This window comes from Mauremys mutica, chromosome 11 (genome assembly GCF_020497125.1).
Source record: "Mauremys mutica isolate MM-2020 ecotype Southern chromosome 11, ASM2049712v1, whole genome shotgun sequence".
In the NCBI taxonomy this organism is placed as follows: Eukaryota; Metazoa; Chordata; order Testudines; family Geoemydidae; genus Mauremys; species Mauremys mutica.
In genome coordinates this window covers 10,912,918-10,931,972 of record NC_059082.1, presented here as the reverse complement: position 1 = coordinate 10,931,972, position 19,055 = coordinate 10,912,918, and positions in this window count along the sequence as shown.

The following is a 19,055-nucleotide window of genomic DNA, read 5'->3' as shown; positions in this document are numbered from 1 at the left end:
TTCTGGGACAGGGCAAGATATGTTCCCACTTAGTTAATAACAAGACCCAAAACTCACCAATAGAAAGGCTGTAAAGAGGGTTATAAAAACATTTCAAGCCCAAGTGAAATGTGGTACAACACATTATGTAATATTATTTAAATATATTTGTTTTAATTCCTTTCCCACATACTCTGCAGTTTCTTAGGAAGATTTTCTGCTAAATTTGGAAGAGCAAGGAGGCATTTGAATATGCATTTCTCTGATCAATGCTAGCAATAAACAAACAGTTGCCTAATTTCTGAGGTCTGTAATTACCTTGACAGTTGTCATTTTTTAAGTAAGGTTTTATAAGATATCTTTTCAGAGCCCAAATTTTCAGCTCTTGGCATCTTATTTTGCACAGTCACTTCTGTGTGTGTGCACGTGATTACAAGGACACAAAGTGGGCACGCCTCTCCTTGGTTCATGCAAGCGGCTGTTTGTATGTGCAACATAGGCATGTGTCTGCTTTTGCAGGCATAGTCAAAACTGGATTCACACAAGTGAGCATGCAAAAATGTGCTGACAAGTTTGTCCAGAAGGTTGGTTGGTTTGTTTGAGATTGTCAGAGATGGGTGGGGTATGTACCCTATTATTTATTTATGGTTAATGGGTAATGGAGGTGTTTTACTACATAAAAATTGAACCTAAAATATATATTGCTTTGATGACAACTTCTCATATTGAGGGGAAAATAAAATGTGTAGAGAGACATTTTAAATAAACTGTTTGGAACCATCAACTGCCTGGTGCTGAGTCATATTCCTGTTCGGTAGGACAAGAGGATCTCTCAGGTGTGTAACACTGAAGCCTTGGAAGAACGGCGCTGTACTGCACTGCAGCACAGAAGCCAAAGTGGGTACAGTAACTAAGGGCACCACAAATGTGGTCTGCTTGTGAGCAAGTGGAGGAAACAACCTTGGAACACAGCTGCCAACTTTCACGCTGTAAATAAGCACCCTGACTTTCACAATAAGCCAAAAATCAAGCTAATCCCATTCAAAACAGGGCCAAAACAAGCCAATCCCTAAGAAACCCAACAGTCTATGTGACTGGATCCCCCCTGGCGTGCAGTCTGGGTTTGTGGTGGGCCCGCTGTGCACCCCTGACTCTCTCCCCCCTTCTTGGCCCTGCTTCCCCCCTGCCTTGCCCCTGCTTGCTGGGAGCCAATTAAAAAAAAAAGAAGAAACAACAAGCTACAACGAGCAACAAGCTACAAGCCAAAAACTAGCCAACAAGCAACTTGCAAGCCAATTAAGCCAAAAATAAGCCCAATTTCTGCTTTTTTCCCCCGCGTTTGGCATGTCTGCCTTGGAACCCCCAGCTCACTCTTCTGACAGCTCTGGAGGCATAGGACTCTAGTGCTAAGAAAGCGGGAAGTAGCTGTATTAACAGGGTGCTGGAATGAGCTCAGTTCATGCAACAATATCTGAGGATAGTAGTGGGAACATGAGGCCTGAACACATCACAGGGAAGAGAGAATAAGTCTGTTGCACGGTAAAAAAAATCATCCGAAACTCAGCTCTTGCTATCCGAGCTCTGGATGACTTGACTAGTTGATCACGTCCAGGGAGGTGCATATCTTTTAGGAGCTAGAGCAAGACAACCACCAAATCGGCTTGTAGAGGGCTAGTGGTGGTGTAGGCGGTGGGGTGACCAAAAGAGGGAAAACGGGGGGTTGAGGAGTGGGATCACCAACCATTTACATGTATATACACAGTCAAAACCAGTTTCATTACTAGTATCTGCTTATGATAGGCTCCATGGAAACCGTAAGATTTAAGGATATTTATGTAGCTGCACCCTAATAAAGCAGTACAAACCGCAGCACAGCAGTATATAGAAGAATTTCTGCAAAGAAACAACTTGTTGTGACCCCAAGGGTCTATTATGTACTGCACACAAAACTGAAGATCATAATAAGAAGGAAAAAAACACATGCAGACACATGCCAATGGTATTTTCCCAACCCAACTGAGAGGAAAAGCCCTGTTGGCTAATTCATTGCAAGACTAATGAAAACCAGACAAGGGATTGAAAGCAAGAAGCTTTATGTTACAGGAAAAACAAAGCTTCCCAATGGAAATTATTCATTAAAAGGAACTGGTTCACTGAAATTAACAAAAATGTGAGAGAAACACCATACTGAATGTGGTTTTGATGATAATGATCTTACATTTATATATAGTGCTTTTCTGCCAGATGGACTCCAAAGGACTTTACGAGCTTTGTTTTTTTGTAAAAAAAAACAAAAAAAACCCCAACCTATATGTAAAGAATCACATTCAATCAATGAAATGCAGCTGCCTCTGGGGTGGGTCACTGCAACTGCATAAATTGCACAGCATTATGCAGCAGCTTACACTCGGAAATGACTAGGCTATATGTGTCGCTATCCAGATTTTCTTTCATTTGGCCGGGACATCACGGTTACAAACAGTGACAAGAAATTATTGTCTACATGCAGCCAGGGATCCTGTATTATAGCTCTTTCAGAAGATGGCACCTTCACCAACTCACTGTGTGATACTGGCTCATTAATGCTCCAGAGGGAAGAGCACCAACTACTTAATGGCCCAACACCACTCTTCCTGCAGCAGCCTGGCTTTTCCCTTAGAAGTCTGCTATTCAAGTCTTGACCCCGCTGAGCTTAGCGTGCTCCCTCTTGCAGATTTGTTATACTATGAAAATGGATTTTAAGACTAGTTGGTGAGACAGAAGCCTGAACTGCATTGTGGCTGGTACTGTGTGCCACAGCCAGTACATGCTGAGCGAGTCTCGGAATGGGTACGGGGCAGGGAACAGTTGCGTTTGCTGCCCAAGTCCTTTGAGCAGTTGCTTGTTTTGTCTCTCTGTCTGAGCAGATTTGTTTTTTCTTCCTCCACCTGCAACATTTCAACTATTGTTTTCAAGCTCTATTATTTTGTTTCCTTAAGGCAGTGTTTCCCAAACTTGGGATGCCACTTGTGTAGGGAAAGCCCCTGGCGGGCCGGGCCGATTTGTTTACCTGCCACGTCCGCAGGTTCGGTTCGCTGCTTCAGGCCAATGGGAGCTGCTGGAAGTGGTGCAGGCCGAGGGATGTGCTGGCCGCCGCTTCCAACAGCTCCCATTGGCCTGGAGCAGCGAACCGTGGCCAGTGGGAGCTGCGATCGGATGGACCTGCGGACGCGGCAGGTAAACAAACTGGCCCGGCCCGCCAGGAGCTTTCCCTGCACAAGCGGCGTCCCAAGTTTGGGAAACACTGCCTTAAGGAAAACACAGACACACATATACTTATATGGTGTTTCTCTGCAAAAGTCCCTGTCAAGAGGCAATTGGCAAATAGTCAATTGTACAGGGTGAAGAGGTTAGATGTTTTAGAAGGTTCTAGGAGATCAGAGTCTGATTAGAAACATAATGCATGATACTACGCAAAGAAAACTCTCCATGGGCTGCCAAATTCTGTCTTCCTGCATCAGCGCTTCCAGAACAGCCACAAATATATGCTGCCAAAGAGTTTCTAGTTTGCTTGTGTTCCACATTTCAGTGGCTCCACCCTCAACAGATGATTTCTTCGATCTATGAATAATCTGCATTGATTAAGGAGAGCTAAATTTCAAAGCCTGTTAAAGCCAGTGACAATCTTCCTATGGACTTCGCATCAGTGCTGGAACCCAAGGGATGTACTGTATGTGCCCAAATGTTTGCCAGCCATAGGTTTTCTCCAGGTTTCAGGTAAACCAATGTCCAGGGGGGAAGTTCCTGTCTCCGCTTCTGTCTCTGGACTTTCATTATCATATTATTATTATTATTAATAATAATAATAATAATTTGTATTACAATAGAGCAGTGTTTCCCAAACTTGGGATGCCACTTGTATAGGGAAAGCCCCTGGCGGGCTGGGCTGGTTTGTTTACCTGCCCCATCTGCAGGTCTGGCCGATCGCGGCTCCCACTGGCTGCGGTTCGCTGCTCCAGGCCAATGGGAGCTGCTGGAAGCGGTGCGGGCCGAGGGACGTACTGTCCGCCACTTCCAGCACGTAAACAAACCGGCCCAGCCCACCAGGGGCTTTCCCTACACAAGCGACCTCCCAAGTTTGGGAAACATTGCAGAAGAGGTCCCATCCCAGACTGAAGCCTCATTGTGTTAGTCACTCACACAGCAATAATAAGAGACAGTCCCTGCTCCCAAGAACTTACCACCTAAATAGGCAAGACCGACAAGGAGTGGAGGAAAAATGAGGAAACTGAGGCACAAGAAATTAAATGACTTGCCAAGGTTGTACAGGGAGTCTATGACAGAGCCAGGAACTGAACCCAAATCTCCTGACTCCTAGTCCAGTGCTGTAAGAATGTGACCCTCCTAGGCACATAGTCACAAGAACTGAGACATAGAGATCCACCTCTCAAATCACCAGTAGGTAAATTCAAGTCACCTAATAATCCCTAGTGCTTATAGATCACTTATCAGGAAACTGAGGCATAGAGAGGGGAAATGACTTGTCCTAGGTCATCCAGCAGGCCACTGATAGAGCCAGGAATTGAATACATGTCCCCTGTGCCTAAGTCTAATGCACTATCCAGTCAGCCACACTAGGGCCTTGTCTACACTACTGGAGTAAGTCAACCTAAGTTATGTTACTCCAGCTACATGAATAATGTAGCCGGTGTCGACTTAGCTTAGGTCAACTTACTTCTGTGTTGATGGGAGATGCTCTCCCGTCGATTTACCGTACTCTTCTTGTTCCGGTGGAGTAATGGAGTCGACCGGAGCGTGCTCTGTGGTTGAAATATGATGAGGTTCAACAAGGACAAGTGCAGAGTCCTGCACTTAGGACGGAAGAATCCCATGCACTGTTACAGACTAGGGACCGAATGGCTGGGCAGCAGTTCTGCAGAAAAGGACCTAGGGGTTACGGTGGACGAAAAGCTGAATATGAGTCAACAGTGTGCCCTTGTTGCCAAGAAGGCTAATGGCATTTTGGGTTGTATAAGTAGGGGCATTTCCAGCAGATCAAGGGATGTGATCATTCCCCTCTACTCAGCACTGGTGAGGCCTCATTTGGAGTACTGTGTCCAGTTTTGGGCCCCACACTACAAGAAGGATGTGGATAAATTGGAGAGAGTCCAGCGGAGGGCAACAAAAATGATTAGGGGGCTGGAGCACATGACTTATGAGGAGAGGCTGAGGGAACTGGGATTGTTTAGTCTGCAGAAGAGAAGAATGAGGGGGGATTTGATAGCTGCTTTCAACTACCTGAAAGGGGGTTCCAAAGAGGATGGATCTAGACTGTTCTCAGTGGTAGAAGATGACAGAACAAGGAGTAATGGTCTCAAGTTGCAGAGGGGGAGGTTTAGGTTGGATATTAGGAAAAACTTTTTCACTAGTAGGGTGGTGAAGAACTGGAATGGGTTACCTAGGGAGGTGGTGGAATCTCCTTCCTTAGAGGTTTTTAAGGTCAGGCTTGACAAAGCCCTGGCTGGGATGACTTAGTTGGGTTTGGTCCTGCTTTGAGCAGGGGGTTGGACTAGATGACCTCCTGAGGTCCCTTCCAACCCTGAGATTCTATGATTCTATGATTTAGAGGGTCTCTTCACTAAACTCGCTAAAATCGACCCTCGCTTTATCTATTTCAGAAGCATCGATCTCCGGTGGTGTAGACCTGGCCTAGGACTGTGAGGGAAGAAAGCTTGGGTATGTCCCTGGGGAAGCATCAACACCTTGCTTATATCCTCTGTTCAGGTTTCATACCACTGGAGAGTGAGATCATTTCAACTTTTAGAAAATGACATACTAGCCAAATTGATGCAGAAAACAGTCACCTACTTACTCATCTTCTATAGTCCATACATACGGCTGTATACAGACCTTGATCTATGTGTAGGAGTCTTATTGGCATGTCTGTTCAAATAGGAAAGAAACGTGGGGAAAAGTCATGCTAACCAAACTTTGATTGAGCTTTAAAAATGGTTGGGTTAATATTTATTTATTTAAGCTGAGTTCGTTCACTTGGCCATAGCTACAGTATTTACCTGTGTTTGGAGATCCAGATATTCTGATGCTCGGTGTGTTCTTGCCCCTCCACCATTACTATTTGAATTACAGTAGATTGATCTGAGGATCTGACAGTGTTTTACTCTCATCAATTAATTAAGCCTCACAACACCACTGCGAGGTGGGTATATCCATTGTATAGATGGTGAGCAAACTGCAGTGTGTCACAGTTAACCTGGGGACTTGGCCAAGTTGATACAGTACAGGTAGCGGCAGAGCAGAGAAGAGAAAACAGACATCCCCCAACTCCCTTTCACCTGCTCTTACCTCCGTCTAGACCTTCCCAAGTCAGCAGCTTTCTCAGAGTCCGATATCATCAGGTTACAGCAATGCCAGCCTCAGAACTGAAACAGCTGATTGGAAACCAAAGCGTCTTGTGTGTGGCTTTGATACACAAAGGCGCTTGAGTTCTAGAAACCGATGTTGCATAGAGAGGATGTGCACTAAGTGGATTGCACTCTGTTGCAAACATAGGGTTTTGTTTGTACTTGGGCAGTTGCCCACAGGCTCCGACTGTAAATCCCTATTACCAGGATTCACAAAGTGGTTTGCTAAATAAACAAATACATAAAATCAGAGAATGCCAGTGTGGGCTGTGCCAGATGCAGAAGGGAATAGAGGAAAACCCAGAGCACAGCAATATGCCAGTGAGAAGAAAAATGAAAGAGAATTCAGAAGAAGTTACCTGGACAGCTGTTCTGAAGCAACAGCAAAAAAGCAATATTCACCCTTTGCAAGCCAGTGTGGTCTCTAAAGCATGAGATTCAGTGTTCGCCTGCCTCACATTTTGGCCTCTACATTCAGCCGCTAGCAACTGTTCCTTTCACATGGGCTTTTGCTCCGGTGCCCACAATGAAGGTCTCTGGGTTGTGTTTTGACGATTTGACTCGGTAGAATTCCAAAGTATTCTTCATTTCAGCTCCACCTTTTTGTTTTCTTTTCCTTCTTTCTCCCTCTCCTTACCTCTAGTGCTCACGAGTTATTTCTTGCATATACTTTCTTGCTCTGTTCCATTAGTCTTGGGGCTAGTCTACAGTACTGTACCACATCGGCACCGCTGTAGCCTGTCTGGTGAAGACGAGCTATGCCAACGGAGGAGTGGTCTCCCATTGGTATAATTACCCCACCTCAATGAGAGGCAGAAGGTATGTTAGAGGGAGGGTGTCTACATTACGGGATTATTCTGATTTTACATAAACCGGTTTAGCAAAACAGATTGTATAAAATCAAGTGCGCGCGGCCACACTAAACACATTAAATCAGTGGTGTGCGTCCACGGTCCAAGGCTAGCATCAACTTCTGGAGCGTTGCACTGTGGGTAGCTATTCCGTAGCTATCCCATAGTTCCTGCAGCCTTCCCCGCCCCTTGGCATTTCCGGGTTGAGATCCCAGTGCCTGATGGGGCAAAAATCATTGTCGCGGGTGGTTCTGGGTAAATGTCGTCAATCACTCTTTCCTCTGGGAAAGCAACGGCAGACAAGCATTTCGTGGCTTTTTTCCCTGGATTGCCCTGGCAGATGCCATAGCATGGCAATCATGGAGCCTGTTTTGCCTTTTGTGACTGTCACCGTATGTGTACTAGATGCCGCTGACAGAGGCGATTCAGCAGCGCTACACAACAGCATGCTTTTGCTTTTGCATGACAGCAGAGATGGTTACCAGCCATACTGTACCATCTACCATACCATAAATTGGTAATAAGATGATCATGGTTACCAGTCCTTTTGCACTGCACCATTTGCTGTTGTCATAAGTGCCCCTGGCTGAGATCAGCCAGGGGCGCAAAAGCCAAAATTGGGAATGACTCCCTGAGTCAATCCCTCCTTTTTGGTATCTAAAAATAGAATCAGTCCTGCCTAGAATATGGGCAAGTGTACTAGAGAACCACTGTATCATAGAACCAGAGAGCACAGCTGCTCTGTGTCAGATCCAGCAGAAATTATGAGCTGTATGCTATTCACAGGGGGTGCTCCTGCAACAACCCCACCTGTTGATTCCGTTCTTCCCCCAGCCTTCCTGGGCTACCGTAGCAGTGTCCCCCCACTTGTGTGATGAAGTAATAAAGAATGCAGGAATAAGACACAGTGACTTGTTAGTGAGAAATGAGTGGAAGGCAGCCTCCAGCTGCTATGATAGTCCAGACAGGACATTAAGCAGCGTGGAGGAGAGGAGCCCAGCATCCCGCTGCTAGTCCAGGGGCAATTGAATCTTTTCTTTACACATGAAGGGGAGGGGCTGATAGAGCTCAGCCCCCTGTTGCTATGATGAAGACGGTTACCAGCCATACTGCACCATCTATCAGGAAAAATCAGGAGCTTTTTACACAGGCGCCCATGATTGACCTCACTGAATGCTAGTCAGCATGGTTACCAGTCCTTTTGCACTGCCCCATGTGCCAATAGGCTGATGATGACGATGGATATCAGCCATATTGCACCATCAGCCACCCATGGCGGGGGGGGGGGGGAGAGCAAGGATGTTGGTGTTGACTGCTGCAGCATCGCGTCTATCTGCAGCATTCAGTAAAGATAGGGTGACATGTAAAAGAGTCAAGAGAGGATTGTTTTCCCTTTCACTTCTGGTGGGAGGGGTGGGAGGGTGCGTAAATTGCCGAGCTATGCCCTGAACCACCGCGGACACTGTGTTTGACTCTAGAAGCATTTGGAGCTCAGCCAAGAATGCAAATGCTTTTCGGAGACTGCAGGCATTGTGGGATTGCTTGAGTCCTTCAGTCCCCGCTCCAGTCCCCCCTCCATGAGCATCCATTTGATTCTTTGGCTTTCCGTTACGCTTGTCACGCAGCAGTGCACTGAGTCCCTGCTATGGCGTCTGTGTGGAGCTTTTTAAAAAATGATTTTGAATTTCGTCTTCTGTAACGGAGCGCTGATAGAACAGATTTGCCTGCCCTTACTGCGATCACATCCGCATGGTCCATGCTGGAGCTCTTTTTTTATGTTTATTTTGGACTGCATCGCCACCCGTGCTGATCGGAGCTCCACGCTGGGCAAACAGGAAATATTCAAAAGTTCGCGGGGCTTTTCCTGTCTACCTGGCCACTGCATCCGAGTTCAGATTGCTGTCCAGAGCGGTCAGTGGTGCACTGTGGGATACCGCCCGGAGGCCAATACCGTCGATTTGCGGCCACACTAACCCTAATCCTATATGGTAATTCCGATATTAGCGCTACTCCTCTCGTTAGGGAGGAGTACAGAAACCGGTTTAAAGAGCCCTTTATATCGATATAAAGGGCCTCTTAGTGTGGACGGGTGGTGTTAAATCGGTTTTACGCTCCTTAAACCGGTTTAAACGCGTAGTGTAGACCAGGCCTCTCTCCAAAATAGCAGGGTGTGAACACCGCTTTAAGTCAATGTAACGTATATTACTCATGGGGGTGGCTTTTTCACACCTGTGAGCGACGTAACTTACATTGACTTAAGTAGTAGTCTAGACAAGCCCTAAGATAAAACAGCTGAAGTCCTTAGCTCTTCAAAGGAGACACCAGCATAAAGTGGTTTATGGAGGTTTCACTGACTGCAGGTGAGGACAGTGGCCCCTCTGTTTAAGTTGCCACCTTTGGAATCCCCCGGAAAGTTATAGACTTTCCTGGTTACCATCTATTCACTCTATAGTTTGGGCCTTCATCTTGCACTGGGATTTGCACCAGTGCCCTGTCAGGCATGTGTAGAATCCCATTTAAGTCATGGGACCCCATATGTGCTTATGGATTCCATTGCAGGATCAGGTCCTGAGACAAAAATTTCAGTGGGGCAAGGACAGTGTTTTACTTGTTATGCCATTTCATGCAGCACCTATGGTAGTACAAATGATAAATAAGGAAACAGTAATGATAATAAAATAATAATTCAATAGGCCGGTGAAGAAAATGCTTTAAACTAGGTTCGAAGGGGGAAGATGACCAAAGCCTACAGGTAAGTCGAGAACATGGAGACCTAGGAGAACGTTTAGAATTTGGGGGGAGCATGGGCTGTTATAGCAGGGATAAAGGAGAGATAAGATAGAACTGGGGGGAGGGGAATCAAATCAGTATCTTAGATGTCTTTATACTAATGCAGGAAGTATGGGGAATAAGCAGGAAGAACGCAACTTGCTAGTAAATGAACACAACTATGACATAGTTGGCATCACAGAGACCTAGTGGGATAATACACATGACTGGAATATTCGTATAGAAGGATACAGGTTGCTCAGGAAGGACTGGCAGAGAAAAAAGGGAGGAGGTGTTGCCTTATATATTAAAAATGTATACATTTGGACTGAGATTGAGAAGGAAATAGGAGACAGGCTTGTTAAAAGTCTCTGGGTAAGGATAAAAGGGGTAAAAAACAAGGGTGATGTCATGGTAGGGGTCAACTACAGACCACCTAACCAGGAAGAAGAGGTGGATGAGGCTTTTTTTAAACAGCTAACAAAATCATCCAAAGCACAGGACTTGGTGGTGGTGGGGGGGGAGTTCAACTACCCTGACATCTGTTGGGGGAAATAACACAGCAAGGCACAGATTATCCAGTAAATTTTTGGAATGTATTGGAGACAATTTTTTTATTTCAGAAAGTGGAGACAACTACCAGGGGAGAGGCTGTTCAGGGAGTTGGTAGGTAAGATCCCATGAGAAGCAAGTCTAAGGGGAAAAACAATAGAAGACAGTTGGAAGTTTTTCAAAGAGACATTATTAAGGGCACAAAAGGAAACTATCCCACTGCATAGGAAAGATAGGAAGTATGGCAAGAGACCACCCTGGCTTAACGAGGAGATCTTCAGTGATCTAAAAATGAAAAAAAGAGTCCTACAAAAAGTGGAAACTAGGTCACAAAGGATGAATATAAACAAATAGCACAAGTATGTAGAAGTCTGTACAAAGTTAGAAAGGCCAAGGCCACAAAACGAGAGCAAACTAGCTAGAGACATAAAGGGTAACAAGAAAACATTCTACAAATACATTAGAAGTAAGAGGAAGACCAAGGACACAGTAGGCCCATTACTCAATGGGAGGGGGAGGAAATAATAAGAGAAAATGTGGAAATGGCAGAAGTGCTTAATGACTTCTTTGTTTCAGTTTTCAGCAAGAAGGTTGGTGGTGATTGGACGTCTAATGTAGTGAATGCCAGTGAAAATGAGGTAGGATAAGAAGAGGCTAAAATAGGGGAAACAAAAAGTTAAAAATTACTTGGACATATTAGATGTCTTCAAGTCACCAGGTCCCGATGAAATGCATCCTAGAATACTCAAGGAGCTGACTGAGGAGATATCTGAGCTATTAGTGATTATCTTTGAGAAGTCATGGAAAATGGGAGAGATTTCAGAAGCCTGAGGGACGTACTGACCGCCGCTTCCAGCAGTTCCCATTGGCCTGGAGCTCCCATTGGCCTGGAGCAGCGAACCGCGGTCAGTGGGAGCCGCGATTGGCCGAACCTGCGGATGCGGCAAATAAACCGACCCAGCCCACCAGGGACTTTCCCTATACAAGCGGTGTCCCAAGTTTGGGAAACACTGATCTAGAAGATAATAAGGTGATATGTAACAGTCAGCATGAATTTGTCAAAAACTAATTGTGTCAAACCAGCCTGATAGCTTTCTTTGACTGGGTAACAAGCCTTGTGGATAGTGGGGGAAGCAGTAGACATGGTATATCTTGATTTTAGTAAAGGCTTTGATACTGTCCAGCATTACCTTCTCGTAAATAAACTAGGGAAATGTAACCTAGATGGAGCTACTATAAGGTAGGTGCAAAACTGGTTGGAAAACCATTCTCAAAGAGTAATTAACAGTGGTTCACAGTCATGCTGGAAGGGCATAATGAGTGAGGTCCCACAGGGATTAGTTCTGGGTCTAGTTCTGTTCAATATCTTCATCAATGATTATAAGTGTACTACTCTCTATGCCATTATCTTCAATTCCGTGGATGACACCAAGATGAGAGAAGTTGCAAGTGCTTTGGAGTTTAAAATTAAAATTCAGAATGATCTGGACGAACTGGAGAAATGGTCTGAAGTAAATAGGATGAAATTCAATAAGGACATATGCAAAGTACTCCATTTAGAAAGGAACAATCAGGTGCACACATACAAAATGGGAAATGATTGCCTAGGAAGGAGTACTGCAGAAAGGGATCTGGGGGTCATAGTGGACCACAAGCTAAATATGAGTCAACGGTGTAAAGGCGTTGCAAAAAAAGCAAACATCATTCTGGGATGTATTAGCAGGAGTGTTGTAAGCAAGACACAAGAAGTAATTCTTCCGCTCTACTCCATTCCAATTAGGCCTCAACTGGAGTATTGTGTCCAATTCTGGGTGCCACATTTCAGGAAGGATGTGGACAAATTGGAGAGAGTCTAGAGAAGAGCAACAAAAATGATTAAAGGTCTAGAAAACATGACCTATGAGGGAAAATTGAAAAAATTGGGTTTGTTTAGTCTGGAAAAGAGAAGACTGAGAGAGGACATGATGATAGTTTTCAAATATGTAAAAGGTTGTTATAAGGAGGAGGAAGAAAAATTGTTTTTCTTAAACTCTGAGGATAGGACAAGAAGCAATGAGCTAAAATTGCAGCAAGGGAGGTTTCGGTTGGACATTAGGAAAAACTTCCTGTCAGGGTGGTTAAGTACTGGAATAAATTGCCTAGGGAGGTTGTGGAATCTCCACCATTGGAGATTTTTAAAAGCGGGTTAGACAAACACCTATAATTAGTCCTGCCATGAGTGCAGGGAACTGGACTATATGACCTTTCGAGGTCCCTTCCAGTCCTATGATTCTATGTCCAGGGAAATTAAAAGAAACAAAAAACATTTTAATTAAAATTTTAACTAAAAATATTTGACCTTTAACTGAAAAAAAAAGTAAAAAAAAAAGATTTTGGATGAAAACTGTCAAAATAAGTTTTCAGTTGAAATTTTTTTTCACCGTCTGTGACTGTTTACTGGCTGCTCTGAGTAGTAGATAAAGCAGGATGCCTTTGGACTTCTACACACTATTCCTACCTCTCCTAAAAGAGTAAAAATAGAAATCAAGATTGGTGTAATAACACCAACTTTTTCTTTGTACTGAGGGATTTGGTACTATAGTTATTAAAATAAAGTAAACAGCACAAAAAGGGTCTAACGCAATGGTTCCCCTACTTGAGAGTCTCGTGTCAACATGAGTGGCAATATTTTCTAGGACTAGCTGCTTTGATACAGAATTTAGTGAACTTTATGCCTTGGTAGTGAGAGCTGTGTTGTATTTACAAGCCGCAAGTGAGGTGCCAGGCCCTCAAATGGAAGAATGAAGAAGCTGTTTTGGTTTTGCTGCTTTGTGCAGGGTTTCACAGAGCCGCCAGAATCCCCAGCCTTCTGACTGAAAGAGCCAGCCTCTTTGTCCGGTTTTATTTTGCAGGAGGGCAGGTATAGGCAGGAGGAAGTGAAGCTGCTGTTAGCTTTGTGTATACTAAATATGTGTGTTAGAGTGTGAAATTTTAATTCAAAGAAAGGCCCCATAAAGCAGCGTGAGGGCTTCGCTTGCTTCATGTGTTGTGCAGGTGTCTCTACTTCCTTATGAATTTCACTTTGAATCAAGTTTGGAGGGGGGCAGGGGATGTTATAAATCTTCAGCACTGAATCTGGGCTAAGTGCAGAATGAATCCAGAGCCTTTAGTGGACTGTACTGTAGCAGCCCTATGCCTGCGCCTCTCCAGCATCTTTATATGGGGTGGGAACTGATCTATTACCCAGTTCAGTGGAATTCTCCTCCCCACACTCCCAAACACACTTCCCACTGCAAGGGTCTGCCTGGATTTTATACATCCCCTTCTTCGGGAGTTTTTGACTTAGCTGTAAAAGTTAGTGATGGAATGAATGTGATCGCAGCCTAGAAGTAAATGGTTTATATCAAATGTCATTAGGTTTCGGCTTTTATTTCTTTATTTTATGATAGTGGTAGAAAGAAAGAAAGAAAGAAAGAAAGAAAGAAAGAAAGAAAGAAAGAATGCTGGATTTTAGCTGCCTTTCTTTGCCCTCTATCTACAGTAAAGGATAGCTTTGATTTTTCAACACGGCATGAGTCTGAAACAGGGGTGTGGGATTCACCCCCTTAGGAAAGATCCAAAATATTCATATAGTTAATGGCTTTTGATAATGGTTTTGGTGCACAAATTGTTATGGGACAGCTAGAATGCAAATAGGATACCAATGAGACTTTCAACTGCATGAGCCTGGTCCAAAGCTCATTGCCATCAATGGAAAGACTGGCATTGACTTCAGTGGGCTTGGGATCATTCCCAATGCCCATATTATCTTCTTAATATGTAATGCACGTAACTCTTATTACTCAGTGACATGTCACAATGGACACAATAGGCTCCAATGCTAGAAAGAACCTTTTCATTCTATAATCCATCTCCCCTAAAATTAGTGCTGGATGCAATTGAAGGTATAATCATTTTACAGACCCTGGTGAGTGTTTTCACAAATAGTTTGCAGTGTTGCCAGCTCTTGTGATTTTATCACATAATCTCATGGCATTAAAGGTTTTTTTCTTGAAGCTCCAGCTCTTAGATTCATGTGAAACCTCAGCTTTCATTAAAAAAATAAAATAAAATCTAGCCCTGCTGGAGAAAAGCTTGTGACCCAAGTTCATCTTAAAGGATATGTGACTCAAGTCCATCTTAAAGGATACAAAAATCAGAAGCTGAATAAAAGAATCCAGTTATTTTTTGGAAAAAAAAATCTCATGATTTTTAAGCCAATCTCATGATTTTTGAGCAGTTGAAAATACAGAGTTTGTAACTAACAGTTTATCACTTTAGTGCTTATATCTAGCCACATTCTTAGTGTATGGGTATGTCTACACTTGGAACTGGGCATTTGATTCCCAGCTCATGTGGACATTCTCAGCGAGCTAGCATGCTTGAATTAATATTGTAATATAGACATGGTAGGATGGGCAGTGAGGAGCCTGATTCTCATTTACACTAATACAAATGGGTGGGTGTGTTTGCAGGGGTTAGTGTGTGTGTGTGTGCATGTTGGCGTGTGTTCAGGTGTGTGTATGTATGTGCACATGCAGTTGCACAATTGTGTGCACACAAGCACATGGACAGGGCTTGAAACAGTTAAAGGCAATGGTGTGCTTTGGAAGGGCTTGTTTGCAACTGCATGTTTTCTCAGCCTTGTGACTGGCAGGCACACACCTGGTACGGGGGTCAGGTTACAGGGAAGGCTCCCTGGCCTGCAGGTCAGGACCTGGCTGCTGATAAGAGGCCTCTAGCTCTCCTTTGGCAATAGCAATCACTTAAAGAAACAAGAGAACTTTAGGGAATATTAAATGTCACTCAGTCTTTCTTTAGACTTCATTTCCCTTCCTTTTAATTATCACGAAAGGTAAACACTAAATATTCCACAGAGTCACGGTCAGGGGAAACAGTTCCTACTATGTGAAGGGATGTGTTCATTATGGCTTAGCCTAAGAGCGTGGCTAGGAAAAAGTTTGTATTAAACTGCATGTCGAATAAACTGGTCATTATGATCCTAGATGGAGTGCGCACAGCTCTGCGTGGAACAATTGAGCTCTCCCCTCCTGCAGCCTCATTTAAAAACTGTAAGAAAATGTTGGTGAGGAGGGGCCATCTGTTTTCTGAGTGGAAACCCACAAGGAAAAAAAAATGTGTTTTGAAATCTTTTTCCAGTTCTCACCTTTTTATGGGAGGGCAAGCAGAAGGGAATTTAATACTTTTCATAGTTTTATTTTAATAATGCCAATAAAATACATAATGAATGAAGGCACACCAAAATACTAAACAATAACAAACAGATAGATAAATAAATAATGCACCCATGCCACAATATAAAATATTTTGTATTAGCTTACCAGTTGTACAGATAGGTAAACTGAGGCACAGAGGAGTTCAGTGAATTACTTGTAATCTCAAAAGTCTCTGGAGGAACCAGGAATTGTTCTCTAACTACTGTATATTACCAGAGGGATCCCATAGTGCTTTATAAACTCTATATAGGGGTCATTTTCCTGTGATTGAAATGTGGCCTGGAATGCTGCTGCCACTCAGCACCACTACAGCAATATGAAAAGGGGTTTTCCAGCTTTACACGTAGGGGGAGTTTTAGGTACAGATGGTGAAGTGTAATGATAGAATCTGGAACAGAGCCATGATGCAATGTGGGCCTTACACCCTAATTCCTGGGGAAAGTGTGGGATCTCTGATGGCCCTCACTTTTATGTTTTATCTGCAAGTAAAAGAATGGCACCAGTGGGAGACAGAGGCAGCTACAGTGCAGTGAGCACCTGAAATCTTCCTCATAGCTGAAACATTTCATACTGATTTCATACTGATCTGCATTATCCATTGATCTGTATTATCCATTGAGCTGCTGGAAGCGGTGTGGGCTGAGGGACGTACTGGCCGCCGCTTCCAGCAGCTCCCATTGGCCTGGAGCAGCGAACCGCAGCCAGTGGGAGCTTTGATTGGCCGGACCTGCAGATGGGGCAGGTAAACAAACTGGCCCAGCCCGCCAGGGGCTTTCACGACACAAGCGGCATCCCAAGTTTGGGAAACACTGGCTTATGGCATGAGAACAACATTCCTGGAATTAAGTATCAGAGGGGTAGCCATGTTAGTCTGGATCTGTAAAAGCAGCAAAGAATCCTGTGGCACCTTATAGACTAACAGACATTTTGGAGCATGAGCTTTCGTGGGTGAATATCCACTTCGTCAGATGCACTTGCATCCGACGAAGTGGGTATTCACCCACGAAAGCTCATGCTCCAAAACGTCTGTTAGTCTATAAGGTGCCACAGGATTCATTCCTGGAATTACCCTTCTTCTCTCTCCGCTTCATGAAAGTAGTTCAATTTCAAGATTAGTTTGTAGAAATTTGGGACAACCATAGATGTATGGCGGATGAGCACTTTAATTCAGCTGATGCTATCGAATTGTGATCTTCAAGTGCTATAGGCTTTGTCTACAATTTTTTGGTTTGGTTTGTGTTTACTGTGTCTGCCCAGAAGATCAATCTGGGGTTCAAGTTCAACAAGAATAGGAACCCAGGAGTCACAAAACCAGCTGCTTTAAAAGGAATGGAGTTTGTGCTTTAGAAATTAATATCACCAAACCAAACTTGGCCGCTTTGGAAAGTTAATATGACTATAAATCTTTCTCAGCCCCTTATAATGAATGTTCGAGTTTTAGCGGACAGGCTCTTTCCATTAAAACTATAAACTTCATTGGCATAATTAAGACTGATTTAAAGTAAAATTAAGTTTGACATGTGGCAGAGGAAGCTGGACCATTAATTTCTGCTGCATACCTGGCAACGGTGGACAGAGACAAAATGAGGGCAATGGCCAGAAGGAGAAAGTCCTGAATCCTTTCAGGCTCTTGCTCGAGCTTCAGGGTGACGAACATCCCAGTTCTTTTTGAATCATCTGGCCTCATTCACTGGGTAAGTGTGCAACAAGTATGACCAACTAGGCTTGGTCTTGTGCTCATTGAAGTCAATGGCAAAGCTCCCATTAATGGTGCAGGATTAGAGCCCAGAAGAGAGACCAAGACAGAAATGGGTTGGGGGGAATGAACCAGGGAGAAGGGGGCAGCATCAATTGAGCAAGGTTTCCTCTTTACTCCTTCATCCCCACTCCCTCAGGGTTTCCTTTCCCTCCCTTTTCCCAACTCCATTTTTACCTCCTTACTAATGGGAATGTCTAAGAAGTCTGTCACCAGAATGCCTATTTATCTAAGGTACTTATATGGCCCCCTTTACCACAGTATCTGAGCACTTTACAATCTTTTCAATTCCCCTCCCACCTTTTTAATGTAATCCTCATAACATGCCTGTGAGGAAGGGCAGTACTATTATGCCCAGGGGCACAGAGAGACTACATGACTTGCCCAAAGTCTCACAATAAGTCTTTGATGGGAGCAGGGACCTAAACGCAAGTCTCTGGCTAAGACCCTAACCAGTAGATCATCCTTCCTCTCTGCCTTCTCTTCCTCACCCTTCTCTAGCTGTCCCTTCTCTTCCTCACCTCTTTGGTATGTCTGTTACTTAGTGATCAGAGATGGAGACTTGTTCAGTTAGCAGTGTCCCGAATCTGGAGACTCGGCTGGTTTTGGGCATGACTACAGCATGCTCACTGATTGAAGAATGAGCTAACAAGAAACCTCCGTTGGTCAAGTCAAAGTTTGCTGCGCTAAGCTTGGCTCAGCTACACTCCATTCTTCCAATCTTTCCTTTCCTCTCACTCTGTTCCCTACTTTCCCTGAGCCATCAGTTCTCAACCCTTTCCTGTACTTTTGGTTCTGGATCTGGAACAGGAAGTGCACTATTTCTAGATCTAGTTTTGGATGCAGTCAAAGATGGGAGAATGTCATACGGCCAGCTACCTTTTAGCGATTCGGCAGTAATGGGCTGATATCTCATCAGAACAGCTGGCAGGATTTCAGTTCCATCAAACCCAGCCTGATCACTAACACTGGTTTGCAAACAAATTCCATTCTCAGTCTACACCTAAACTAAACCCAGATCTGACCAATTGCCCATCTCTACTAGACTCTCTTTTGGTGTGATCCTATATTGCACCTTCCACTGCAATCATCATAAAGGTCTCATGTCACAACCATCACATTTTTTGCCTAGAGAGAACTATCTTCAGAGCCCATCAGTGCCCTTGATCCAGAGAAATTACTGCTGAGAAATAGAAATAATTATTTCCTCCTCCTCCAGCTGAGATATGGGACCAGTGTCTTGACAACTTTCCTGACCATCACCAACCTAGGGAGTGAAACATCAGTATCCAAGGAGAGATTTCCTTTTTTAAATCATTCAAATAAATATCCTGTACTGGGACAATGTCATAGTCAACCAGGACTGAGCCATGGTGACTCATTGAGGAGCATTCATCTTATCATTGCAGTTCAGACTGAACGTGTATGTCATTGCGGGGGAACCCCCCTCCCTGCGCAGTTCCGATGGCTGAATTCTAATTTTATTTATATA